The sequence below is a fragment of the Rhinoderma darwinii genome, unplaced genomic scaffold (assembly GCF_050947455.1).
Source record: "Rhinoderma darwinii isolate aRhiDar2 unplaced genomic scaffold, aRhiDar2.hap1 Scaffold_88, whole genome shotgun sequence".
Taxonomy (NCBI): Eukaryota; Metazoa; Chordata; class Amphibia; order Anura; family Rhinodermatidae; genus Rhinoderma; species Rhinoderma darwinii.
The window spans coordinates 445,481-472,636 of record NW_027464450.1 but is presented as its reverse complement, the minus strand read 5'-3'; the positions used below and the strand labels follow the sequence as shown (position 1 = coordinate 472,636).

The 27,156-nt window shown below is 50.0% G+C and overlaps 1 long non-coding RNA gene across 1 annotated transcript in view; it reads left to right on the top strand.

Moving 5' to 3' along the window:
- Positions 1-3,758: 3,758 nt before the first annotated feature.
- LOC142731928 (uncharacterized) overlaps positions 3,759-27,156 on the top strand; it is a 45,557-nt gene continuing 22,159 nt past the window's right edge. The window contains exons 1-2 of the long non-coding RNA XR_012879294.1: positions 3,759-3,817; positions 8,883-9,033. This is a non-coding gene — a long non-coding RNA (uncharacterized LOC142731928). The remainder of the gene's footprint in view (positions 3,818-8,882; positions 9,034-27,156) is intronic.

The following is a 27,156-nucleotide window of genomic DNA, read 5'->3' as shown; positions in this document are numbered from 1 at the left end:
GATGTGAACTCTGCTCTTACCATTACGTAGCTCAGTCTGTTACCTCTCCTCCACTCCTGTCTTCAATAACACCTTCACATGATTGGCAAGTCACCACCCCGCACAAGATCTGCACGCTTATCTCCTGAAATACTCTGTGCTGCTGTGAACTCTGCTCTTACCATTACGTGGTGACTTGCCAATCATGTGAAGGTGTTCTTGAGGACAGGAGTGGAGGAGAGGTAACAGACTGAGAGCTACGTAATGGTAAGAGCAGAGTTCACAGCAGCACTGAATCTGCACGCTCATCTCCTGAAATACTCTGTGCTGCCTTAAACTCTATGGACAGGTCAGGATCCTGTTTCTTTTAAATGCTGCACTATAGCGCAGCCTTATATAGTGGATCGAGCGGGTTCCCCAGCAGCATTTAAAAGAAGCAGTGTGTGTGTTTGGGTATGTGTCTTTGTCTGTTTTTGTTTTTATATGTGTGTTTGTGTATATGTGTGTTTATGTGTGTTTGTGTATATATGGGTGTGTTTGTGTGTATATGTTTGTGTATATGTGTGTGTGTGTGTACATATGGGTGTATGTGTATATGTTTGTGTGTAGATGTTTGTGTGTGTGTGTTTTTGTATATGTGTGTGTTTGTGTATATGTGTGTATATGTGTGTGTGTGTTTATGTGTGTGTGTTTGTGTGTATATATGGGTGTGTTTGTTTATATGTGTGTTTGTGTATATGTGTGTGTTTGTGTATGGTTGTTTGTGTGTGTGTGCGTGTATATATGTGTGTAGGTGAGTATAAGTATCGGTATTGTTCACATTGATAACTGTTTTTTTATGTTGTTGCAGATTTTGATGTACCGATTGGACTACATCTTCAATTCGTTGGACTACTGCGTAGATCTACGTTTTTTCAAATTTTAATAAAATGGTTAACGAGGGTTTTGTTGGGGATTTCTTATTTCAATAAAAAATAATTGTCTTTGTGTTTTTTTTAAACTTTATTAGTGCCTAGATAATGGCAGTTGGCTGATTGACAGCGTCCATTATTAAGGTGGTACTTAGTGTTAGCCGATGCAGAGGCTAGCACTAACCACCCATTATTACCCCGGTACCCACCACCACCAGGGGTGCCGGGAAGAGCTTGGTACGATCCAGTACCCGACCATCTGTTGTGATGGTCGGGTATTGGGGCGGCCGTAGGCTGGTATTATGAGGCTGGGAAGGGCCAAAATCAGTGGAACTTCCCACCCTTGTAATGCTAGGCTGCTGCTGCTGTGTTGTATCGGGCTGGTTATAAAAATGGGGGACCCCACGTCGTTTTTTTTTTTGAATTTAACAAATTTAATAGACGTTGGGTCCCCCACATTTTTAATAACCAGCCATATACAAGGCCGCAGCAGCCTGGCATTACACGGGTGGGAGGGGCCACTGGTTTAGTACATTCCCAGGCTAATAACACTGTATTGTTGGTGGCTGGTTATGATAAATTGGGTGGAACCCCATGTCTTTTTAAAAAAAAAAAATAAATAAATAAATAATTTAAAAAAATGACGTGGGGTCCCCCCCACTTTTATAACCAGCCAGATACAACACAGCAGCAGCAGCCTAGCATTACAAGGGTGGGAAGGTCCACTGTTTTTGGCCCTTCCCAGCCTCATAATACCAGCCTGCGGCCGCCCCAGAGCCCGACCATCACAACAGATGGTCGGGTACTGGATCGTACCTGGCTCTTCCCGGCACCCCTGGTGGTGGTGGGTACCGGGGTAATAATGGTGGTTAGTGTTAGCCTCTGCACCGGCTAACACTAAGCCTCGCCTTAGTAATGGATGCTGTCACTCAGACAGCGGCCATTACTAAAGTGGTAGTAATAAAATGTGAAAAGAAAAGACAAAGATATAGATAAAATATTTTATTGAAATAAAGCACCCCCAACACAACCCTCATTAACCATTTTATTGTAGATAAAAAAAACGTCATCTAAGTAGTCCTCGAAACCGACGTAGTCCAAACACCAAACCTGTAAAAAAAAGAAAAAATGAAATAAAACATGTTGTAAGCTTAGATTCAGTTTAATGTGTGATACTGACTGTTATACCATGTATAGAAGCCTGCCGTGAAGTTGACTTACATTCAGGGCGCCAGCAGACAGTATCATACATGGCCATACAGACATATATACAAACAAACATACATGCAAACATACATACATACATGCATATATACAAACATACAAGCATGCACATATATACATGCAAAAATGCACACATATATACATGCATACACACACACATGAAAACATACATACATACAAACAAACATGCAAAGATACATACATACATACAAGCATGCACAAATATACATGCAAACATAAATACATGCAAACATAATTACATACATGCACATATATATAAACATACATGCAAAAATAAAAACATGCAAACATACATACATACATGACAACATACATACATACATACATGCAAACATACATACATACATGCCAATATATACATGCAAATATACATACACACATGCACATATATACATACATGCCAACATACATGCAAACATACATGCACATATATACATACATACATGACAACATACATACATACATACATACATGCAAACATACATTCATGCAACCATACATACATGCAAATATATACATGCAAATATACATACAAACATGCACATATATACATACATGCCAACATACATACATGACAACATACATACATGCAAACATACATACATGCAAACATACATAAATGCAAACATACATACATGCAAACATACATACATACATTCATGCAAACATACATACATACATACATGCAAATATATACATGCAAATATACATACACACATGCACATATATACATACATGCCAACATACATGCAAACATACATGCACATATATACATACATACATGACAACATACATACATACATACATACATACATGACAACATACATTTATGCCAAAATAAATAAATAATACGTTCATACTTACTTTCCTCCTGTCCGGCCTCCAGCGATGACGTTTCATCCATGTCGCCGCTACAGCCTGTGATTGGCTGCAGAGGCGGTCACGTGGGATGAAGCGTCATCCTGACGTGCGTGACCGCCACTACAGCCTGTGATTGGCTGTAGCGGCGAAAGGGATGAAACGTCATCGCTGGAGGCCGGACAGGAGGAAAGTAAGTACGAACATATTATTTTAATTTTTTTATTACATTAAAATTGTATTTTCCGTGCGCCGAGCATGTACTGTCAAGGTTGCTGAAAGAGTTAGTGCAGCCCATTAACTCTATCAGCACCCGAGACGGTAGCATGCTCGGCGCACGGAAGTGACAGGTTCGGTCCGAACTAGTTCGGTCCGAATCAAACTTTTTTGTGAAATTCGGCGAACTGGCCGAACCGAACTTTTGAAAAGTTCGCTCATCTCTAGCAATGACGGTTAAGTGCAGATTTTAACCCCTTAACCCGTTAGTGACCGACCCATCATGTTTCTACGTCGGTCACTAACGGGCCTTATTCCGATGCCATCATGGCCGGACTTAGCTATGTGAGACACGTGCGGTCGCACAGGGCGCCGGCCGCCATGCTGTAAGGGGGGTGCCAGTGGGTACGAGCCGAAGAGAGGAGAAATTTTCCTTCCTCTCCACGGCTGTGTGAAGTGAGCGCTGATTGGAGGAGCAGCAGCAGGTGCTTCTGTCTGCTCCACCAATCGGCACAGCCTGTACTGCAGTGTCACTCAGAGCCTCCCGCAGCTCCTTCCTGCTGTGCTGCTGCCACAGTGAAGACTCCTCCACGGAGCTCCAGTGTCAGGTAAGAGCAGAGGCTTTAGCTTAATCTATGTTTATTTATGTGCTGTGTGAGGGAGGAGGAAAGAGGGAAGGGGTTAAGTGATGTGTAACAGGATGGTTTTTTTTGTTTGTTTTTTTAAAAGATCGATTTTGTGGGGGAGGGGAGACGAGGTTATAGGTGATTTAAGTGTGTATTTTTTACAGATCGATTTTGAGGGTGAGGGGACATTGCTCTAAATGCTATAGGAGTGTGGGGGGGATTCTTTATACATGTATTTTGTGGGGAGGGGACATTGCCCTAAATGCTATAGGAGTGTGGGGGGGATTCTTTATACATGTATTTTGTGGGGGAGGGGACATTGCTCTAAATGCTATAGGAGTGTGGGGGGATTCTTTATACATGTATTTTGTGGGGGAGGGGACATTGCTCTAAATGCTATAGGAGTGTGGGGGGATTCTTTATACATGTATTTTGTGGGGGAGGGGACATTGCTCTAAATGCTATAGGAGTGTGGGGGGATTCTTTATACATGTATTTTGTGGGGGAGGGGGACTTCTGTATAGTTTATTTAGTGGTGTAGGAGCTTATTATGAATCATGGGGGAGGGGAACTTAGTGTTCTGTATGGGGAGAAAGGATTCTTTAGGGTACGGCCACACGGAGCGGCCCTCACACTGTCGCAACGCGGCCAACAACCGCGCTGGCACTATGTAGGAGCGGCTGTCAAATACCTTGTTAAGGGGTATTCCGGTTACATTCGCATGCGCACTGCCGCTCCATTCATTCTCTATGGGAGCGCCGGAGATAGCCGAGTGTAGTGTTCTGCTTTTTCCGGCGCTCCCATAGAGAATGAATAGGAGGTAAGTTGTTGTAATTTGCTAAATCGTGCGGCCATAAAGGGTGTATTAATTCATGGCCGCACGTTAACGCGGGTAAACCGTCCCTTTATCTGCAAAATCGTGCGGCCATGAATTAATACACCCTTTATGGGCGCACGATTTTGCAAATTACAACAGCTTACCTCCTATTCATTCTCTATGGGAGCGCCGGAAAAAGCAGAACACTGCACTCGGCTATCTCCGGCGCTCCCATAGAGAATGAATTAGAGAATGAATGGAGCGCATGAGCGTGTAACCGGAATACGTGCGGCCACTAACAGGCTGTTTGACAGCCGCACTGAACATGGTGCCGGCGTGGTTGTTAGCTGCGTTGCGACCGTGTCAGGGCCGCTCCATCTGGCCTTACCCTTAGGCTGGATTCACACGAGCGTGGCGTTTTTGCGGACACAAAAATGCGCCGTTTTGCGCGCGCAAAAACCACTTGACAGCTCCATGTGTCATCAGTGTATGATGCGCAGCTGCGTGATTTTCGCGCAGCCGCCATCATAGAGATGAGGCTAGTCGACGTCAGTAAATAGTCACTGTCCAGGGTGCTGAAAGAGTTAACTGATCGGCAGTAAGGCTATGTTCACACGGAGTATTTTGGGGGAGGAATATCTGCCTCAAAGCTCCAAACGGAATTTTGAGGCAGATATTCCTCCCCCAAAATACTCCGTGTGAATAGCAATGATCGCGCCGTTTTTCGCCCGCGGCCATTGAGCGCCGCGGGCAGAAAACACGCTTTCTCCTGCCTCCCATTGAAGTCAATGGGAGGTCGGAGGCGGAAGCGCCCGAAGATAGGGCATGTCGCTTCTTTTTCCCGCGAGGCAGTTTTACTGCTCGCGGGAAAAAGACGCCGACGCCTCCCATTGAAATCAATGGGAGGCGTTCTCGGGGAGTTTCTGCCGAGTTTTGCGACGCGGTTTCCGCGTCAATAAACTCGGCAAAAGACCCCGTGTGAACATAGCCTAACTCTTTCAGCACCCTCGACAGTGAATTCCGATCACAATATCGAGCAACCTGTTAAAAAAAAAAAGACGTTCGTACTTAACGAGAACTTCCCTCCCGACCGTTGTCTTGGTGACACGCCTCTCTTGACATCTGGCCCCACCTCCCTGGATGACGCGGCAGTCCATCTGACCGCTGCAGCCTGTGCTTGGCTGGTGCTGTCACTTGGACTGAATTGTCACCCCGGGAGGTCAGACTGGAGGAAGGAGCAGGGAGTTCTCGGTAAGTCAGAACTTACACGTTCATGTATATTGGGATCGGAAGTCACTGTCCAGGGTTCTGAAACAGTTTAACTCTTTCAGCACCCTGGACAGTGACTATCTCCTGACGTCGCGTACCGGAATTTTTTTTGCCGGGTTCAGTCAAAACGAGTTCGGCCGAACCCGGTGAAGTTCGGTTCGGTTGTCCGGGTTCGCTCATCTCAAAGACACTCCGCGTTGCACGGATGTTTTTCCCGTTCGTCTGAATAAAGCCTTAGGCTGGATTCACACGAGCGTGTGCTTTTTGCGCTTGCAAAAAACGTTACGTTTTGTGTGCGCAAAAGGCACTTGACAGCTCCGTGCGGCAGCATCATATGATGCGCGGCTGCGTGGTTTTCGCGCAGCCGCCATCATTATGACACTCCATTTGGATGTTTGTAAACAGAAAAGCACGTGGTGCTTTTCTGTTTTGATTCATCCTTTTCACAGCTGTTGCGCGAATCACGCTGTTCGCACGTTAGTGCTTCCGTGTGGCATGCGTGGTTTTCACGCACCCATTGACTTTAATGGGTGCGTGATGCTCAAAGAACGGACATGTCGTGACTTTTGCGCAGCGGACACACGCTGAGTAAAAATCACGCGCATGTCTGCACGGCCCCATAGACTAATATAGGTCCGTGCCACGCGTGTGAATATCACGCGCGTCGCACGGACGTATATCTCGTTCGTCTGAATAAGACCTTAGAGATAATATTTGTGGGGAGAGCAACTTGATTATAAGGGTAGGAACACACAGGGCGGATACGTAAAACTACACAGTGTATACGTCCTGAGAACCGCAGGGAATTTCACCTGAAAAACAGCACCAAATTTTGGTGCAGTTTTTTGGGCGGAAAGACTGCAGAAATAAATAAATAAAAAAAAGCTAATACTCCCAGCCGTAGTCCCTCTCTCTCTCTGAGCGTAGCCCGGCCTCCTGCGATGACGCTGTAGTCCATGTGACTGCTGCAGCCTTTGATTGGCTGCAACAGTCACATGGGATGCATCGTCATCCCTGGAGGCCGGGCTACACTCAGAACAGAATACGCATCGCTATGACTACGGCCAGGTGTATTACCTTTTTTTCATTGATCTTCTCCTTTGTTAACACTGACCAAATATCATTATAATTGGTCAGAAACTGGCGAATCATGATGATAATTGGCTAAACTAAATAGGCCTTTAATGGGGTATATTCAGGCTTAGTGCCTAGGACAGCGTGAGCTGTAAATACGGCCCTGCTAAAGACGCAGATACTATTCAACACTATAGCAGAGCAGGGAGGTAACTCCCTGCTCTGCGATCTACTAGGCTGGTGGTTCCCAACATGAGGTTCCCATGAGAGCCCTCCAGGGGTGCCGCAACTGGACAACTGCCACGGACGTGCTTTCTCTCCTCCTCATAGCGCGAAGTGGATATGAGGAGGAGGAGAATTTTTGCAGAACCTCTTTCACTTATTAATGTGAGGCGCGAGGTGTGATGAATTTAACCTCCATGTGCCTCAAATTAATAGTAATTAACCCCCTCATGTACCTCACACATTAACCCATTATGACTGAGAAACATGATGGGGTTAATTACTATTAATGTGAGGCAAATGGAGGTTAAATTCATCATCACACCTCACACCTCACATCAGAAAATGGAAGAACTTTTTTTTATTACTGTTGGCAAAGTATCGTTTTGGTATCGAAATCGCAATACTACACGAAGTATCGGTATCGAAGTCCAAATTCAGGTATCGTGATATCCCTACTACCTACAAAGGGGCTGTGTGGCATGACCTACAGGGGGCTGTGTGGCACGAACTACAAGGGGGCTGTGCAGCAAGGGGGCTGTGTGGCACTACCTACAAGGGGGCTGTGTGGCACGAACTACAAAAGGGCTGTGTGGCACGAACTACAGGGGGCTGTGTGGCACTACCTACAAGAGGGCTGTGTGGCACTACCTACAAGGGGGCTGTGTGGCACGACCTACAAGGGGGCTGTGTGGCACTATCTACAGGGGGCTGTGTGGTACTATCTACAGGGGGCATCTGTGAGTGGGGGGCTGATGGTCGTTTTACTGTGAGTGGGGGCTGATGGTCGTTTTACTGTGAGTGGGGGCTGATGGTCGTTTTACTGTGAGTGGGGGGCTGATGGTCGTTTTACTGTGAGTGGGGGCTGATAGTAGTTTTACTGTGAGTGGGGGGCTGATGGTCGTTTTACTGTGAGTGGACGGGCTGATGGTCATTTTAGGGTATGTTCACACGGCAGCCTCCGTTACGGATGAAATTTCAGGAGAAAACAGCTCCGGAATTTCAGCCGTAATGGCATGTACAGGCGCTTTTCGCTGCGTCCATGACGGACGTAATTGGAGCTGTTTTTCCATGGAGTCAAGGGAAAATGGCTCCAATTACGTCTCAAGAAGTGACAGGCACTTCTTTGACGCGTCGGCACAGAACATCGTAAGACCCATTCAAATGAATGGGCAGATGTTTGCCGACGCTTTTGAGCCGCATTTTCAGACGTAATTCGGGGCTAAACCGCCCGAATTACGTCCGTAAATAGTGTGTGTGAACCCAGCCTTACTGTGAGTGGAGGGGCTGATGGTTATTTCACTGTGAGTGGAGGGGCTGATGGTTATTTCACTGTGAGTGGAGGGGACTGATGGTTATTTCACTGTGAGTGGGGGGGCTGATGGTCTTCAAGTGGTTTCCACCTCTGACCTCCAATTGAAATTAATAGTAGGAAGAAAATAGATGTGGCGCTCGTTTGGAGCTTTTTTTGCTGCGTCTTTTGCATTCGCTTCAACGGCTTAAAAAAAACCGCAAAAAAAACCCCATCAAATAACGCTGTCAATTCAAAAGCAGATTTTTTCTGCCTTACAAAAAACGCTGTGTGAACATACCCTAAGAATGTAGTGCTTATTTTAGCTATTTTCTGTCTTTCTCTAAACAATTTTTGGTATTTTTTTTTTCCAGGGGTGGCTCAAGTCCGAAAAGGTTGGGAAACTCTGTAGCAGGCTACAGCGGCGCCTGCAGCCTATGAGGCGCAGGGACAGGATCCCTGCGCAGTTGGCGTGATGACATCTCTGGATCAAGCCGGCCTATGCAAGGATCCTGTCAGGTGGAGGTGGGGGCTGTATGTCACTTTCTATAATGGGGAGGTGGGGGCAGTATGGCACTGTCTACAAGGGGGAGGTGGGTGCTGTATGACACTCTCTACAAGGGGGATGTGGGGGGCTGTATGGCACTGTCTACAAGGGGGAGGTGGGGGCTGTATGTCACTTTCTATAATGGGGAGGTGGGTGCTGTATGACATTGTCTACAAGGGGGCGGTGGGGGGCACTGTGTACAAGAGGGAGGTTGGGCTGTATGACACTACAAGGGGCAGGTGGGGGCTGTATGGCACTGTCTACAAGGAGGAGGTGGGGGATTATGGCACTGTCTACAGGGAGGATGTACGGCACAATCTACAGGGGGCACTTTCTACTAGGGGGGCTGTAGGGGCATTCTACTCTGTGGAGGCCACTAAGCGGACATCATACTGTGTAGGGGCACTACAGGGGGCAATATAATGTGTGTGGCACTTAGGGGGCATAACACTGTGTGGGCACAATTAGAGGACAAAATACTGTGTCCTTGAAGGCGTTATAATATATTACATTATTAAATATTATTATTATACTGTGTGTGGGGCACTAAAGGGGCATTACACTGTGTGGGGGCACTATATAGGGCATTATACTGTGGGGAGGAATTATGCTTTTTTTATGGGGCATTTTTTATAATGGCGTGGGGCGCCGAAAGATAATTTCGCACGGGGCGCCATCTACCCTAAGGCCGGCCCTGGATGCCATAGACTTTTTACGTCGCGGCATCGGAATAAGAAAACAGAGCAGGGAGCTGTCAAATCTCCCTGCTCTCAGCTGCTAGAGGCAGATGAGGGCTGGGAGCGTCCCTGCTCTGCCGGGTGAGATCGATATTCGTATCGATCTCACCCGTTTAACCCCTCAGATGCGGTGCACAATAGCGTGCACCGCATCTGAGTGGTTTTGGATAGAGGGAGGGAGCTCCCTCTCTCTCCCACCAACACCCAGCGATACGATCGCCGAGTGTCTGTGTCTCCAATGGCAGCCGGGGGTCTATTAAAGGCCCCCAGGCTGCCTGGAGTGAATGCCTGCTAGATCATGCCGCAGGCATGACCTAGCAGATGCCTGTCCGTGTTAAACGGACAGGCAGTAATACACTGCAATACAAAAGTATTGCAGTGTATTATAAATTCGATCGCAGAATCGCATATTATAGTCCCCTAGTGGGACTAGCAAAAAAGTGAAAAAAAAGTTTAATAAAGTTAATTTAAAAAAAAATGTGAAAAAAAATGAAAAACCCAGCTTTTCCCCTTACAAACTGCTTTACTATTAAAAAAACAAAATAAAGTAAAAAAGTTACACATATTTGGTATCGCCGCGTCCGTAACGACCCCGACTATAAATCTATTACATTATTTAACCCGCACGGTGAACGGCGTAAAAAATGTAATAAAAAACTATGGAAAAATTGCTGTTTTCTGTGAATCCTGACTTTAAAAAAATGTGATAAAAAGTGATCAAAGAGTCGCATCTACTCCAAAATGGTACCAATAAAAACTACAAGTCTTCCCACAAAAAAAAAGCCCTCATACAACCGCATCGGCAAAAAAATAAAAACGTTACGGCTCTTCAAATATGGAGACACAAAAACTAATAATTTTGAAAAAAAAGCGTTTTTACTGTGTAAAAGTAGTAAAACATACAAAAACTATACAAATTTGGTATCGTTGAAATCGTAACAACCCGCTGAATAAAGTTATTGTGTTATTTATATCACACGGTAAACGGCGTAGATTTAAGACGCGAAAAAGAGTGGCAAAATTTCAGGGTTTTTTTCTATTTCCCCCCAAATAAAAGTTAATAAAAGTTAATCAATAAATAATATGTCCCCCAAAATGGTTCTATTAAAAAATACAACTTGTCCCGCAAAAAACAAGACCTTATACAGCTATGTCGACGCAAAAATAAAAAGGTTATAGCTCTTGGAATGCGACGATGGAAAAACTTAAAAAATGGCTTGGTCATTAAGGTTTAAAATAGACATGTCATTAAGGGGTTAAGGACGCAGCCTTGTTTTGGCCTTAAGGCTCAGAGCCCATTTTTCAAATCTGACATATTTCACTTTATGTGGTAATAACGTCGGAATGCTTAAACCTATCCAAGCGATTCTGAGAATGTTATCTCGTGACACATTGGGCTTCATGTTAGTGGTAAAATTTGGACGATATATTCAATGTTTATTGGTGAAAAATGTCAAAATTTAGAGAACATTTACAAAAAATAGCATTTTTCAGAATTTAAATGCATCTGCTTGTAAAACAGACGGTTATACCACCCACAATAGTTACTAGTTCACATTTCCCATATGTCTACTTTAGATTGGCATCGTTTTTTTTGAACATTCTTTTATTTTTCTTGGACGTTACAAGGCTTAGAACATAAACAGCAATTTCTCATATTTTTAAGAAAATTTCAAAAGCCTTTTTTTTAAGGTACCTGTTCAGTTCCGAAGTGGCTTTGAGGGGCCCATGTATTACAAACCCCCATAAAACACCCCATTTTGAAAACTAGACCCCTCAAAGTATTCAAAACAGCATATAGAAAGTTTATTTAACCCTTTAGGCATTTCACAGAAATTAATGCAAAGTAGTATTTTTCTTGCTGAATTTCAATTGTATTCAATTTTTTTCTGTAACACAGAAGGTTTTACCAGAGAAACACTACTAAATATGTATTGTCCAGATTCTGCAGTTTTTAGAAATGTCCCACATGTGGCTCTAGTGCGCTCGTGGACTAAAACACAAGCCACAGAAGCAAAGAAGGACCTAGTACATTTTGAAGCCTCTTTTTTATTAGAATATATTTTAGGCAGCATGCCAGGTTTGAAGAGGTGTTGAGGTGCCAAAACAGAAGGAATCCCACAAAAGTGACCCCATTTCAGAAACTACACCCCTCAAGGAATTCATTTATGGTTGTTGTTGTTACCATTTTGACCGCACAGTTTTTACACAGCACCTATTTAAATTGGGCTGTGAAATAAAAAAAATGACATTTTTTTCCAATAAGATGTCTTTTATGATAAAATTCTTATTTTCACAGGGAACAAAATACACCATTTTGTTGCCCAATTTCTACTAAGTGCAGCAATACCCCATTTGTGGAGATAAACTGCCGTTTGAGCCCATGGGAGGCCTCTGAAGGGAAGGAGCGCTGTGTGTTCTTTGGAGTGCAGATTTTGCTGGATTGGTTTTCGGGTGCCATGTCGCATTTGCAGAGCCCCAGAGGTATCAAAGCAATGGAAACCCACCAGAAGTGACCCCATTTTGGAAACTACACCCCTCAAGGAATTAATTGATGGGTTATGTGACCATTTAGACCCCCATAGTTTCTTCACAGAACTTATTTGAATTAAGCTGGGAATTTAAAAAAATATAATTTTTTCCAATAATGTTTTTTTTAGCTCAAAATATATTATTTTCACAAGAAATTTGTCCTGAGTGCGGCAATGCCAAATTTGTGGTGATAAACTGACATTTGGGCTCATGGGAGGGCTCAGAAGGAAAGGACCACCATTTGGCCTACTGGGGATTTTCTGGTGCAAAGTCATGTATGCAGAAGCCCCTGAGGTACCAGTACAGTTGAAACCTCTGAGAAGTGACCCAATTTTAAAAACTACACCCTTAAGGCATTCATCTAGAGGTGTAGTGAGCATTTTTACCGGGACATACACCCCATAAACTGTAATTTTGGTTCTCACGGGTATGGCAATACCCTCAATGTGGCTGTTATCAGCTGCCTGGGCACACGGCAGGGCTCAGAAGGGAAAGATAATGGGGGATAATCTGTGCGGAGTGCATCAGGGTAAGTAAAATTGGGGTAGATTAAAAATCAAGGGATGTGTGATACATTTTGAAGCACTCTTTCATACGGAGCCTTAGTTTTTCGGGACACGTCACATTGATATATTGTGTCATCCCTTATCCCCCTCTTATAGCAGACTTTGTACCTCTTTTGACTTTTCCCTTTCTTGCCAGTTTGGGGAACTTCTCCTGGAAAGTGTTGCCCTGGTACGATGCGTGTGGGCTCGCTTCCAGAAGTACTGGGTGTCCCCCCTTCTTATTCCCTAAAAATTAGTTTCTTGATAACCACCTCTTGAAATTCCAGGAAAGTTCCCGTCTGGCCTGTACATGGATGTAGCACGTATGCATTGTACAATGCCATCTGTATGATGTGCACGGCCAGCTTCTCATACCACACTGCATGGCGCAGTAGGGCTTCAGGACTTGATCTGACAAGTCCACCCCTCCCATGTACCTATTGTAGTCCAGGGTGCAGTCTGGTTTGGGGGTCTCTGTACTGGTACCTCGTACAGGTACATGGGTACTGGTGTGGCATCTCTCTTGTCTTGTACTTGACACACAATATGTTGCTGCTGGATTGTGCCTTGCTCTCACCCCTTCTTGTTTGCCCAAGCAGAGTCTTAGGGAGGCCTCTCAGATTTCTTCTAGCAGTGCCGCATGCCGCAGGAGTTCTGGAAGCGAGGCAGTTGAAGAGTGGGATGCTGGTATAAAAATTATCCAGGTAGAGGTGGTAACCCTGGTCCAGCAGTGGGTGCACCAAATCCCACACAATTTTTGCATAACTCCCAGTAAGGGGGGGGGGGGGGGGCATTCTGGGGGCTGAATACTGGTGTCCTTCCCTTCATATATCCTAAATCTGTAGGTATACCCTGATGCACTCACACAGCTTATACATCTTCACGCCATACCTTACCCTCTTACTCGGCAGGTACTGGCGGAATTGAACCCTCCCTTTAAAATGTACCAAGGACACATCAATAGAAATACACTTCTCGGGGGTGTATGCTGGGAAAACCGGGCACTGAAACGGTCTAATAGGGGTCTCCGTTTATACAAACGGTCAAAACTGGGGTCATCTTGGAGTGGGCAATGCTCATTAGGAGAAGCGAAGTATTGCTTCATTTTTTATCTTTTTTTAGGTTCCAGTTCAGTTCTGAAGATGCTTTGAGGGGCCTATATATTAGACACCCCTATGAAACACCCCATTTTAGAAACTAGACCCCTCAAAGTATTCACAACAGCATATAGAAAGTTTATGAACCCTTAGGTGTTTCACAGGAATTTAGAGCAAAGTAGAGGTGAAATCTACATATTTATTTTTGTCAGAAAATCATTTTTATACCATTTTTTTCTATAACACAAAAGGTTTTTTCAGAGAAACGAAACTCAATACTTATTGCCCAGATTCTGCAGTTTTGAGAAATATCCCACAAGTGGCCCTAGTGCGGTAATGGACTGAAGCACCGCCCTCCGAAGCAAAGGAGCATCTAGCGGATTTTGAGGCCTCTTTTTTATTACGCATCATGTCCGGTTTGAAGAGGTCTTGTGGTGCCAAAACAGCGGAATCCCCCAAAAAGTGACCCCATTTTGGAAACTAGACCCCTTGAGGAATCCATTGTAGTTTTCTTGGGGTGCATGTGACTGTTTGATCAGTTTTTATTCTATTTTTAGGTGGCGCGGTGACTAAAAAACAGCAATTCTACTATTGTTTTTTTGTTCTATTTTTTTACAGCGTTCACCGTGCGCTATAAATGACATATTCAGTTTATTCTGCGGGGCGATACGATTACGGCGATACCAGATGTTTATAGCTTTTTTTTATGTCTTATGGCGTTTGCACAATAAATAAGTTTGGTAAAAAATCATTCACTTTTTGTGTTACCTTATTCTAAGAGCCAGAACTTTATAATTTTTCCATCAATAAAGTCGTGCGAGGACTTATTTTTTGCGTAACGAACTGTAGTTTCCATCAGTACCATTTTTCGGTACATGCGACTTTTTGATCTCTTTTTATTCCATTTTTTGGGAGGTGAAGTGACCAAACAATTGTGATTGTGGATCGGTTTATTATAATTTTTTTTTACGGCGTTCACCGTGCGGGATAAATAATGAAATAATTTTGTAGTTCAGGCCGTTACGGACGCGGCGATACCAATTATGTATAGTTTATTATTAATAAAAATATATAAACAAACAAATAAAGGACTGATAAGGGAAAAAGGGGGATTTTTACTTTTATTACTTTTAAAACAGTGCTCCCTTAACAGTGCCAGCCACAGTGCTCCCATAACAGTGCCAGCCACAGTGCTCCCATAACAGTGCCAGCCACAGTGCTCCCATAACAGTGCCAGCCACAGTGCTCCCATAACAGTGCCAGCCAGTACGCCCATAACAGTGCCATCCAGTGCTCCCATAACAGTGCCAACCAGTGCTCCCATAACAGTGCCAACCACAGTGCTCCCATAACAGTGCCAACCAATACTCCCATAACAGTGCCAGCTACAGTGCTCCCATAACAGTGCCAGCTACAGTGCTCTCATAACAGTGCCATCCAGTGCTCCCTTAACAGTGCCAGCCACAGTGCTCCCATAACAGTGCCAGCCACAGTGCTCCCATAACAGTGCCAGCCACAGTGCTCCCATAACAGTGACAGCCACAGTGCTCCCATAACAGTGCCATCCAGTGCTCCCATAACCAGTGCCCATCCAGTGCTCCCATAACAGTGCCAACCAGTGATCCCATAACAGTGCCAACCAGTGCTCCCATAACAGTGCCAACCAGTGCTCCATAACAGTGCCATCCAGTGCTCCCATAATAGTGCCAACCACAGTGCTCCCATAACGGTGCCAGCCACAGTGCTCCCATAACGGTGCCAGCACAGTGCTCCCATAACGGTGCCAGCCACAGTGCTCCCATAACGGTGCCAGCCACAGTGCTCCCATAACAGTGCCGCCACAGTGCTCCCATAACAGTGCCAGCCAGTACTACTCATAACGTGCCAGCAGTACCCATAACAGTGCCAGCCATGACTCCAGAACAGTGCCATCCAGTGCTCCCATAACAGTGCCAACCAGTGCTCCCTTAACAGTGCCAACCACAGTGCTCCCATACAGTGCCAACCAGTACTCCCATAACAGTGCCAGCTACAGTGCTCCCATAACAGTGCCAGCAACAGTGCTCCCATAACAGTGCCAGCTACAGTGCTCCCATAACAGTGCCAGCCACAGTGCTCCCATAACAGTGCCAGCCACAGTGCCCCATAACAGTGCCAGCCACAGTGCTCCCATAACAGTGCCAGCCACAGTGCTCCCATAACAATGCCAGCCACAGTGCTCCCATAACAGTGTCCAGCCACAGTGCTCCCATAACAGTGCCAGCCACAGTGCTCCCATAACAGTGCCAGCCACAGTGCTCCCATAACAGTGCCAGCCAGTACTCCCATAACAGTGCCATCCAGTGCTCCCATAACAGTGCCAACCAGTGCTCCCATAACAGTGCCAACCAGTGCTCCATAACAGTGCCAACCAGTGCTCCCATAACAGTGCCATCCAGTGCTCCAATAACAGTGCCAACCACAGTGCTCCCATAACAGTGCCAGCCACAGTGCTCCCATAACGGTGCAGCCACAGTGCTCCATAACGGTGCCAGCCACAGTGCTCCCATAACGGTGCCAGCCACAGTGCTCCCATAACGGTGCCAGCCACAGTGCTCCCATAACGGTGCCAGCCACAGTGCTCCCATAACGGTGCCAGCCACAGTTCTCCCATAACGGTGCCAGCCACAGTGCTCCCATAACGGTGCCAGCCACAGTGCTCCCATAACGGTGCCAGCCACAGTGCTCCCATAACGGTGCCAGCCACAGTGCTCCCATAACGGTGCCAGCACAGTGCTCCCATAACGGTGCCAGCCACAGTGCTCCCATAATGGAGCCAGCCACAGTGCTCCCATAACGGTGCCAGCCACAGTGCTCCCATAACGGTGCCAGCCACAGTGCTCCCATAACGGTGCCAGCCACAGTGCTCCCATAACGGTGCCAGCCACAGTGCTCCCATAACAGTGCCAGCCACAGTGCTCCCAATAACGGTGCCAGCCACAGTGCTCCCATAACGGTGCCAGCCACAGTGCTCCCATAACGGTGCCAGCCACAGTGCTCCCATAACGGTGCCAGCCACAGTGCTCCATAACGGTGCCAGCCACAGTGCTCCCTTAACGGTGCCAGCCACAGTGCTCCATAACGGTGCCAGCCACAGTGCTCCCATAACGGTGCCAGCAGTGCTCCATAACGGTGCCAACCAGTGCTCCCATAACGGTGCCATCCAGTGCTCCCATAACAGTGCCACCACAGTGCTCCATAACAGTGCCAACCACAGTGCTCCCATAACAGTGCCAGCCACAGTGCTCCCATAACAGTGCCAGCCACAGTGCTCCCATAACAGTGCCAGCCACAGTGCTCCCATAACAGTGCCAGCCACAGTGCTCCCATAACAGTGCCAGCCACAGTGCTCCCATAACAGTGCCAACCACAGTGCTCCCATAACGGTGCCAGCCACAGTGCTCCCATAACGGTGCCAGCCACAGTGCTCCCATAACGGTGCCAGCCACAGTGCTCCCATAACGGTGCCAGCCACAGTGCTCCCATAACGGTGCCAGCCACAGTGCTCCCATAACGGTGCCAGCCACAGTGCTCCCATAACGGTGCCAGCCACAGTGCTCCCATAACGTTGCCAGCCACAGTGCTCCCATAACGGTGCCAGCCACAGTGCTCCCATAACGGTGCCAGCCACAGTGCTCCCATAACGGTGCCAGCCACAGTCCTCCCATAACGGTGCCAGCCACAGTGCTCCCATAACGGTGCCAGCCACAGTGCTCCCATAACGGTGCCAGCCACAGTGCTCCCATAACAGTGCCAACCAGTGCTCCCATAACAGTGCCAACCAGTGCTCCCATAACCGTGCCAACCAGTGCTCCCATAACGGTGCCATCCAGTGCTCCCATAACGGTGCCAACCAGTGCTCCCATAACGGTGCCAACCACAGTGCTCCCATAACGGTGCCAGCCACAGTGCTCCCATAACGGTGCCAGCCACAGTGCTCCCATAACGGTGCCAGCCACAGTGCTCCCATAACGGTGCCAGCCACAGTGCTCCCATAACGGTGCCAGCCACAGTGCTCCCATAACGGTGCAAGCCACAGTGCTCCCATAACTGTGCCAGCCACAGTGCTCCCATAACGGTGCCAGCCACAGTGCTCCCATAACGGTGCCAGCCACAGTGCTCCCATAACGGTGCCAGCCACAGTGCTCCCATAACGGTGCCAGCCACAGTGCTCCCATAACGGTGCCAGCCACAGTGCTCCCATAACGGTGCCAGCCACAGTGCTCCCATAACGGTGCCAGCCACAGTGCTCCCATAACGGTGCCAGCCACAGTGCTCCCATAACGGTGCCAGCCACAGTGCTCCCATAACAGTGCCAGCCAGTGCTCCCATAACAGTGCCAGCCAGTGCTCCCATAACAGTGCCAGCCAGTGCTCCCATAACAGTGCCAACCAGTGCTCCCATAACAGTGCCAACCAGTGCTCCCATAACAGTGCCAACCAGTGCTCCCATAACAGTGCCAACCAGTGCTCCCATAACAGTGCCAACCAGTACTCCCATAACAGTGCCAGTTACAGTGCTCCCATAACAGTGCCATCCAGTGCTCCCTTAACAGTGCCAGCCACAGTGCTCCCATAACCGTTCCAGCCACAGTGCTCCCATAACAGTGCCAGCCACAGTGCTCCCATAACAGTGCCAGCCACAGTGCTCCCATAACAGTGCCAGCCACAGTGCTCCCATAACAGTGCCAGCCACAGTGCTCCATAACGGTGCCAGCCACAGTGCTCCCATAACGGTGCCAGCCACAGTGCTCCCATAACGGTGCCAGCCACAGTGCTCCCATAACGGTGCCAGCCACAGTGCTCCATAACGATGCAGCCACAGTGCTCCCATAACGGTGCCAACCACAGTGCTCCCATAACGGTGCCAGCCACAGTGCTCCCATAACGGTGCCAGCCACAGTGCTCAAAAAGTGCCAGCACAGTGCTCCCATAACGGTGCCAGCCACAGTGCTCCCATAACGGTGCCAGCCACAGTGCTCCCATAACGGTGCCAGCCACAGTGCTCCCATAACGGTGCCAGCCACAGTGCTCCCATAACGGTGTCAGCCACAGTGCTCCCATAACGGTGCCAGCCACAGTGCTCCCATAACGGGCCAGCCACAGTGCTCCCATAACGGTGCCAGCCACAGTGCTCCCATACGGTGCCAGCCACAGTGCTCCCATAACGGTGCCAGCCACAGTGCTCCCATACGGTGCCAGCCACAGTGCTCCCATAACGGTGCCAGCCACAGTGCTCCCATAACGGTGCCAGCCACAGTGCTCCCATAACGGTGCCATCCAGTGCTCCCATAACGGTGCCAACCAGTGCTCCCATACGGTGCCAACCAGTGCTCCCATAACGGTGCCAACCAGTCCTCCCATAACGTGCCATCCAGTGCTCCCATAACGGTGCCAACCACAGTGCTCCATAACGGTGCCAGCCACAGTGCTCCCATAACGGTGCCAGCCACAGTGCTCCCATAACGGTGCCAGCCACAGTGCTCCCATAACGGTGCCAGCCACAGTGCTCCCATAACGGTGCCAGCCACAGTGCTCCCATAACGGTGCCAGCCACAGTGCTCCCATAACGGTGCCAGCCACAGTGCTCCCATACGGTGCCAGCCACAGTGCTCCCATAACGGTGCCAGCCACAGTGCTCCCATAACGGTGCCAGCCACAGTGCTCCCATAACGGTGCCAGCCACAGTGCTCCCATAACGGTGCCAGCCACAGTGCTCCCATAACGGTGCCAGCCACAGTGCTCCCATAACGGTGCCAGCCACAGTGCTCCCATAACGGTGCCAGCCACTGTGCTCCCATAACGGTGCCAGCCACTGTGCTCCCATAACGGTGCAGCCACAGTGCTCCCTAACGGGCCTGCCACAGTGCTCCCATAACGGTGCCAGCCACAGTGCTCCCATAACGGTGCCAGCCACAGTGCTCCATAACGGTGCCAGCCACAGTGCTCCCATAACGGTGCCAGCCACAGTGCTCTCATAACGGTGCCAGCCACAGTGCTCCCATAACGGTGCCAGCCACAGTGCTCCCATAACGGTGCCAGCCACAGTGCTCCCATAACGGTGCCACCAGTGCCATAACGGTGCCAGCCACAGTGCTCCCATAACGGTGCCAGCCACAGTGCTCCCATAACGGTGCCAGCCACAGTGCTCCCATAACGGTGCCAGCCACAGTGCTCCCATAACGGTGCCAGCACAGTCTCCCATAACGGTGCCAGCCACAGTGCTCCCATAACGGTGCCAGCCACATGCTCCCATAACGGTGCCAGCCAAGTGCTCCCATAACAGTGCCAGATACAGTGCTCCCATAACAGTGACAGCCAGTGCTCCTTAACAGTGCCAACCACAGTGCTCCCATAACAGTGCCAACCAGTACTCCCATAACAGTGCCAGCCACAGTGCTCCCATAACAGTGCCGCCCACAGTGCTCCCATAACAGTGCCGCCACAGTGCTCCCATAACAGTGCCAGCCACAGTGCTCCCATAACAGTGCCAGCCACAGTGCTCCCATAACAGTGCCAGCCACAGTGCTCCCATAACAGTGCCAGCCACAGTGCTCCCATAACAGTGCAACCAGTGCTCCCATAACGGTGCCATCTAGTCTCATAACGGTGCCATCCAGTGCTCCCATAACGGTGCCCAACCACAGTGCTCCCATAACGGTGCCAGCCACAGTACTCCCATAACGGTGCCAGCTCAGTGCTCCCATAACGGTGCCAGCCACAGTGCTCCCATAACGGTGCCAGCCACAGTGCTCCCATAACGGTGCCAGCCAACAGTGCTCCCATAACGGTGCCAGCCACAGTGCTCCCATAACGGTGCCAGCCACAGTGCTCCCATAACGGTGCCAGCCACAGTGCTCCCATAACGGTGCCAGCCACAGTGCTCCCATAACGGTGCCAACCACAGTGCTCCCATAACGGTGCCAGCCACAGTGCTCCCATAACGGTGCCAGCCACAGTGCTCCCCATAACATGTGTACAGCCAGTGTTCCCTTAACAGTGCCAACACAGTACTTCCCATAACAGTGCAATCCAGTGCTCCCTTAACAGTGCCAACCACAGTGCTCCCATAACAGTGCCAACCAGTACTCCCATACAGTGCCAGCTACAGTGCTCCCATAACAGTGCCAGCCACAGTGCTCCTATAACGTGCCAGCCACAGTGCTCCCATAACAGTTCCAGCCACAGTGCTCCCATAACAGTGCCAGCCACAGTGCTCCCATAACAGTGCCAGCCACAGTGCTCCCATAACAGTGCCAGCCACAGTGCTCCCATAACGGTGCCAGCCACAGTGCTCCCATAACGGTGCCAGCCACAGTGCTCCCCATAACGGTGCCAGCCACAGTGCTCCCATAACGGTGCCAGCCACAGTGCTCCCATAACGGTGCCAGCCACAGTGCTCCCATAACGGTGCCAGCCACAGTGCTCCCATAACGGTGCCAGCCAACAGTGCTCCCATAACAGTGCCAGCCACAGTGCTCCCATAACAGTGCAGCCACAGTGCTCCCATAACAGTGCCAGCCACAGTGCCAGCCACAGTGCTCCCATAACAGTGCCAGCCACAGTGCTCCCATAACAGTGCCAGCCACTGTGCTCCCATAACAGTGCCAGCCACAGTGCTCCCATAACAGTGCCAGCCACAGTGCTCCCATAACAGTGCCAGCCACAGTGCTCCCATAACAGTGCCAGCCACAGTGCTCCCATAACAGTGCCAGCCACAGTGCTCCCATAACAGTGCCAGCCACAGTGCTCCCATAACAGTGCCAGCCACAGTGCTCCCATAACAGTGCCAGCCACAGTGCTCCCATAACAGTGCCAGATACAGTGCTCCCATAACAGTGCCAGATAAAGTGCTCCCATAACAGTGACAGCCAGTGTTCCCTTATCAGTGCCAACCACAGTACTCCCATAACAGTGCCATCCAGTGCTCCCTTAACAGTGCCAACCACAGTGCTGCCATAACAGTGCCAACCAGTACTCCCATAACAGTGCCCGCTACAGTGCTCCCATAACAGTGCCCAGCTACAGTGCTCCCATAACAGTGCCAGCTACAGTGCTCCTTAACAGTGCCAGCCACAGTGCTCCCATAACAGTGCCAGCCACAGTGCTCCCATAACAGTGCCAGCCACAGTGCTCCCATAACAGTGCCAGCCACAGTGCTCCCATAACAGTGCCAGCCAGTACGCCCATAACAGTGCCACCATTGCTCCCATAACAGTGCCAGCCAGTGCTCCCTTAACAGTGCCAACCACAGTGCTCCCATAACAGTGCCAACAGTACTCCCATAACAGTGCCAGCTACAGTGCTCCCATAACAGTGCCAGCTACACTGCTCCCATATAAGTGCCATCCAGTGCTCCCTTAACAGTGCCAGCCACAGTGCTCCCATAACAGTGCCAGCCACAGTGCTCCCATAACAGTGCCAGCCACAGTGCTCCCATAACAGTGCCAGCCAGTACGCCCATAACAGTGCCATCCATTGCTCCCATAACAGTGCCAACCAGTGCTCCCTTAACAGTGCCAACCACAGTGCTCCCATAACAGTGCCAACCAGTACTCCCATAACAGTGCCAGCTACAGTGCTCCCATAACAGTGCCAGCTACACTGCTCCCATATAAGTGCCATCCAGTGCTCCCATAACAGTGCCAGCCACAGTGCTCCCATAACAGTGCCAGCCACAGTGCTCCCATAACAGTGCTAGCCACAGTGCTCCCATAACAGTGCCAGCCACAGTGCTCCCATAACAGTGCCAGCCACAGTGCTCCCACAACCGTGCCAGCCAGTGCTCCCATAACAGTGCCATCCAGTGCTCCCATAACAGTGCCAACCAGTGCTCCCATAACAGTGCCAACCAGTGCTCCCATAACCGTGCCAACCAGTGCTCCCATAACAGTGCCATCCAGTGCTCCCATAACAGTGCCAACCAGTGCTCCCATAACAGTGCCAACCAGTACTCCCATAACCGTGCCAGCCAGTGCTCCCATAACGGTGCCAGCCAGTGCTCCCATAACGGTGCCACCCAGTGCTCCCATAACGGTGCCAGCCACAGTGCTCCCATAACGGTGCCAGCCACAGTGCTCCCATAACGGTGCCAGCCACAGTGCTCCCATAACGGTGCCAGCCACAGTGCTCCCATAACGGTGCCAGCCACAGTGCTCCCATAACGGTGCCAACCACAGTGCTCCCATAACAGTGCCAGCCACAGTGCTCCCATAACAGTGCCAGATACAGTGCTCCCATAACAGTGCCAGCTAAAGTGCTCCCATAACAGTGACAGCCAGTGTTCCCTTAACAGTGCCAACCACAGTACTCCCATAACAGTGCCATCCAGTGCTCCCTTAACAGTGCCAACCACAGTGCTCCCATAACAGTGCCAACCAGTACTCCCATAACAGTGCCAGCTACAGTGCTCCCATAACAGTGCCAGCTACAGTGCTCCCATAACAGTGCCAACCAGTGCTCCCTTAACAGTGCCAACCACAGTGCTCCCATAACATTGCCAACCAGTACTCCCATAACAGTGCCAGCTACAGTGCTCCCATAACAGTGCCAGCCACAGTGCTCCCATAACAGTGCCAGCTACAGTGCTCCCATAACAGTGCCAACCAGTGCTCCCTTAACAGTGCCAACCACAGTGCTCCCATAACATTGCCAACCAGTACTCCCATAACAGTGCCAGCTACAGTGCTTCCATAACAGTGCCAGCTACACTGCTCCCATAACAGTGCCATCCAGTGCTCCCATAACGGTGCCAGCCACAGTGCTCCCATAACGGTGCCAGCCACAGTGCTCCCATAACAGTGCCAGCCACAGTGCTCCCATAACAGTGCCAGCCACAGTGCTCCCATAACAGTGCCAGCCACAGTGCTCCCATAACAGTGCCAGCCACAGTGCTCCCATAACAGTGCCAGCCACAGTGCTCCCATAACAGTGCCAGATACAGTGCTCCCATAACAGTGCCAGCTAAAGTTCTCCCATAACAGTGACAGCCAGTGTTCCCTTAACAGTGCCAACCACAGTACTCCCATAACAGTGCCATCCAGTGCTCCCTTAACAGTGCCAACCACAGTGCTCCCATAACAGTGCCAACCAGTACTCCCATAACAGTGCCAGCTACAGTGCTCCCATAACAGTGCCAGCTACAGTGCTCCCATAACAGTGCCAGCCAGTGCTCCCTTAACAGTGCCAACCACAGTGCTCCCATAACATTGCCAACCAGTACTCCCATAACAGTGCCAGCTACAGTGCTCCCATAACAGTGCCAGCCACAGTGCTCCCATAACAGTGCCAGCTACAGTGCTCCCATAACAGTGCCAACCAGTGCTCCCTTAACAGTGCCAACCACAGTGCTCCCATAACATTGCCAACCAGTACTCCCATAACAGTGCCAGCTACAGTGCTTCCATAACAGTGCCAGCTACACTGCTCCCATAACAGTGCCATCCAGTGCTCCCTTAACAGTGCCAGTCACAGTGCTCCCATAACAGTGCCAGCCACAGTGCTCCCATAACAGTGCCAGCCACAGTGCTCCCATAACAGTGACAGCCACAGTGCTCCCATAACAGTGCCAGCCACAGTGCTACCATAACAGTGCCAACCAGTGCTCCCATAACAGTGCCAACCAGTGCTCCCATAACAGTGCCAACCAGTGCTCCCATAACAGTGCCATCCAGTGCTCCCATAACGGTGCCAGCCCCAGTGCTCCCATAACAGTGCCAGCCACAGTGCTCCCATAACAGTGCCAGCCACAGTGCTCCTATAACAGTGCCAGCCACAGTGCTCCCATAACAGTGCCAGCCACAGTGCTCCCATAACGGTGCCAGCCACAGTGCTCCCATAACGGTGCCAGCCACAGTGCTCCCATAACAGTGCCAACCAGTGCTCCCTTAACAGTGCCAACCACAGTGCTCCCATAACAGTGCCAACCAGTACTCCCATAACAGTGCCAGCTACAGTGCTCCCATAACAGTGCCAGCTACAGTGCTCCCATAACAGTGCCATCCAGTGCTCCCTTAACAGTGCCAGCCAGTGCTCCCTTAACAGTGCCAGCCACAGTGCTCCCATAACAGTGCCAGCCACAGTGCTCCCATAACAGTGCCAGCCACAGTGCTCCCATAACAGTGCCAGCCACAGTGCTCCCATAACAGTGCCAGCCACAGTGCTCCCATAACAGTGACAGCCACAGTGCTCCCATAACAGTGACAGCCACAGTGCTCCCATAACAGTGCCAACCAGTGCTCCCATAACAGTGCCAACCAGTGCTCCCATAACAGTGCCATCCAGTGCTCCCTTAACAGTGCCAGTCACAGTGCTCCCATAACAGTTCCAGCCACAGTGCTCCCATAACAGTGCCAGCCACAGTGCTCCCATAACAGTGCCAGCCACAGTGCTCCCATAACAGTGCCAGCCACAGTGCTCCCATAACAGTGCCAACCAGTGCTCCCATAACAGTGCCAACCAGTGCTCCCATAACAGTGCCAACCAGTGCTCCCATAACAGTGCCATCCAGTGCTCCCATAACGGTGCCAGCCACAGTGCTCCCATAACGGTGCCAGCCACAGTGCTCCCATAACGGTGCCAGCCACAGTGCTCCCATAACGGTGCCAGCCACAGTGCTCCCATAACGGTGCCAGCCACAGTGCTCCCATAACGGTGCCAGCCACAGTGCTCCCATAACGGTGCCAGCCACAGTGCTCCCATAACGGTGCCAGCCACAGTGCTCCCATAACGGTGCCAACCAGTACTCCCATAACAGTGCCCGCTACAGTGCTCCCATAACAGTGCCAGCTACAGTGCTCCCATAACAGTGCCAACCAGTGCTCCCATAACGGTGCCAGCCACAGTGCTCCCATAACGGTGCCAGCCACAGTGCTCCCATAACGGTGCCAACCAGTACTCCCATAACAGTGCCAGCTACAGTGCTTCCATAACAGTGCCAGCTACACTGCTCCCATAACAGTGCCATCCAGTGCTCCCTTAACAGTGCCAGTCACAGTGCTCCCATAACAGTGCCAGCCACAGTGCTCCCATAACAGTGCCAGCCACAGTGCTCCCATAACAGTGACAGCCACAGTGCTCCCATAACAGTGCCAGCCACAGTGCTCCCATAACAGTGCCAACCAGTGCTCCCATAACAGTGCCAACCAGTGCTCCCATAACAGTGCCAACCAGTGCTCCCATAACAGTGCCAGCCACAGTGCTCCCATAACGGTGCCAGCCACAGTGCTCCCATAACGGTGCCAGCCACAGTGCTCCCATAACGGTGCCAGCCACAGTGCTCCCATAACGGTGCCAGCCACAGTGCTCCCATAACGGTGCCAGCCACAGTGCTCCCATAACAGTGCCAACCAGTGCTCCCTTAACAGTGCCAACCACAGTGCTCCCATAACGGTGCCAGCCACAGTGCTCCCATAACGGTGCCAGCCACAGTGCTCCCATAACTGTGCCATCCAGTGCTCCCTTAACGGTGCCAGCCACAGTGCTCCCATAACGGTGCCAGCCACAGTGCTCCCATAACGGTGCCAGCCACAGTGCTCCCATAACGGTGCCAGCCACAGTGCTCCCATAACGGTGCCAGCCACAGTGCTCCCATAACGGTGCCAGCCACAGTGCTGCCATAACGGTGCCAGCCACAGTGCTCCCATAACGGTGCCAGCCACAGTGCTCCCATAACGGTGCCAGCCACAGTGCTCCCATAACGGTGCCAGCCACAGTGCTCCCATAACAGTGCCAGCCACAGTGCTCCCATAACAGTGCCAGCCACAATGCTCCCATTACAGTTCCAGCCACAGTGCTCCCATAACAGTGCCAGCCACAGTGCTCCCATAACAGTGCCAGCCACAGTGCTCCCATAACAGTGCCAGCCACAGTGCTCCCATAACAGTGCCAGCCACAGTGCTCCCATAACAGTGCCAGCCAGTGCTCCCATAACAGTGCCATCCAGTGCTCCCATAACAGTGCCAACCAGTGCTCCCATAACAGTGCCAACCAGTGCTCCCATAACAGTGCCAACCAGTGCTTCCATAACAGTGCCAACCAGTGCTTCCATAACAGTGCCAACCAGTGCTCCCATAACAGTGCCAACCAGCACTCCCATAACAGTGCCAGCTACAGTGCTCCCATAACCGTGCCAACCAGTGCTCCCATAACAGT